Here is a 2,340-nt window from a genome sequence, read left to right as displayed (position 1 = left end):
TTAATAGCTGTTTCATTTTGTGGAAGGTTGCTTTTGCTTGGCAAATACGGCTTTTAATTTCGGTGTGACATCTACCATCTGATGATATAATGGTCCCCAAATATTTAAAATGTTGTAGGCCTACTTGCTTGAGGGTGGTATCATTGATTTTGATATTGCATGTTGGGGTTGGAGTTTTTCTGCTTATCACCATCGTTTCGGTTTTCTTGATGTTTAGGCTTAAGGGAGAAGACACCCTCCCTGAAGAATTTTTTGTCAAGTACAGTCAAGGGATTTCAACCAATCTTCCACGGCTTCCACGAGGTCTTCGTCGTCGGTTAATCGCAGTCCAGAAATATGGCTATCATTGGTCCAAAAAGGTGATAATCTGACGGGGCCATGTCAGCACTGTGAAGGGGGTGTGGCAGAACTTGCCAGCCGAACGTTTGGGTCCAGTCTTTCGTCGCGTTTGCAGTGTGTGGCGTTGCGTTGTCATGCTGCAAAATTACCCCGCTGGACAACCGGCCTGGTCTTTTTCGGCGCACAACCTCTCTCAACTTATCAAGAGTCTGGCAGTATCTGTTAGCATTAACAGTTTATCCTGGTTCCAGAATGTCACGAAGCAGAACACCTTTAGCAACCCAGAAAACCGTGGCCATGAGTTTCTTCACCGATGGATGAACTTTAATTTTTTTCGGGAGAAAAGAACATGTGTGCTCCTAAACCATTGAATCCCTCTTCGTCTCAGGGGTCATGTGGTGTATCCAAGTCTCATCATCTGAAATAATTCTTCTCAGAAATGCTTCATCGTATTGTTGGGGGTCTCCAAATGCGTTCATGACTCCCGTGACAGCTTGGCGACAACGATTCAACAAAGTCTGAGACACTTCAACACGTTGTGTCTTGTGGTCAGCTGTCAGGTCTTTTGGGACCAATCGAGCAGAGACCTTTCAATAGAATAGTGCAGCTCATCAAACACTATCTTATGGACAGTCGACTTTGAAATGTTTAGCGACTCGGAAAGTTTTAGGCGCCTGTCTGAATGAGTTGTCCTCAGTCTTGGCAGAAAAACAAGGTCTTGGGTGAACTTTGTCATTGACATCCGTATGCCCGGCTTTGAACTTACTACACCACTCATATACCTGTGACTCTGCCATTACTTTCTCCCCGTAAACGGACTTTATTTCAGTGTGTATTTCTATTGGTTTGATGCCTTTTGCGGTCAGAAACCGAATTTCAGATCTCACTTCTACCTTTGACCAATTTTCCAAGGGGGTAGCCATCTTTGGAGAACTGCAGTGTTCGTTTGGTTCGTGCGATGCTCATGGTGCTCAATCGGGAAATTCCAATATGATTGTTTTACAAGTGTGCGTTCACAGAAAGAGAAAAGATTGAAAAGTTTTCAAATTACACCCAAATTCCGGTTTTCCGTGGGACAGCCCGTGTATATCATCCCACTACCAGTATACCTGGTTCATGATGCAGACGACATTCCCTCACAAAACAGCAACAGGCTTGAGTTTGATACAGTCACATCAAAAAAAATAACGATAATTGCAAACTGAGTTTTGAGTTTGATGAAAGAAAAACCACATCAACTCGATGAAGGTCGTTTAGTGCAGGGAAAAATCAAAACAGAGATAAGTAAGACAGACACAGCAGAGAGAAAGCAAAGAAGTGGGAGGTACCGGGTACCAGGGGAGCCCTCCAACCACCCACTTTCAAACTGGGAAAAAGTCAAGACATACAGACAGATAGACAGACAGACTGACAGATAGACAGACTGACAGACAGACAGACAGACTGACAGATAGGCAGGCAGACAGACAGACAGACAGACAGAAACAAAAGAAGGATAGTGAAGAAGTAGGGCATATGCCTACCAGTGGTGCCCACTCAAAACATGAATCATTCCAATCTTTCCTCGTGGACATTGGAATCTAGAACAGAGAACAATGTGTATTTTGCATCACTCAGTATATTCATTTGTATATTGTTTGTTTTGTTTAAATAAATTATTGGTATTCTTCCTGCGCGTGCTGAAAGAACAAGTTAAGTTGGTGGTATTATTTAATACTTTACAGTCAGACAGACAGACAGACAGACAGACAGACAGACAGACAGACAGACAGACAGACAGACAGACGGACGGACGGAAAGACAGACAGACAGACAGACAGACAGACAGACAGACAGACAGACAGACAGACAGACAGACAGAAGGTGCAAATAAATTTGGTTTTAAAAAAATTTAAAGAGAAGGGAGGATGCACTTATACCAGATTAAAAGTTTTAAAATCATGAGGGGAGGGGAGGGGAGGGAGTGAGAGAGAGTGTGTGAAAGAGAGCAAGAGAGAGAGA

The sequence above is a fragment of the Aplysia californica genome, unplaced genomic scaffold (genome assembly GCF_000002075.1).
Source record: "Aplysia californica isolate F4 #8 unplaced genomic scaffold, AplCal3.0 scaffold01234, whole genome shotgun sequence".
Classification (NCBI taxonomy): Eukaryota; Metazoa; Mollusca; class Gastropoda; order Aplysiida; family Aplysiidae; genus Aplysia; species Aplysia californica.
The sequence above is the reverse complement of the archived record's forward strand: the minus strand, read 5'-3'. Positions refer to the sequence as shown.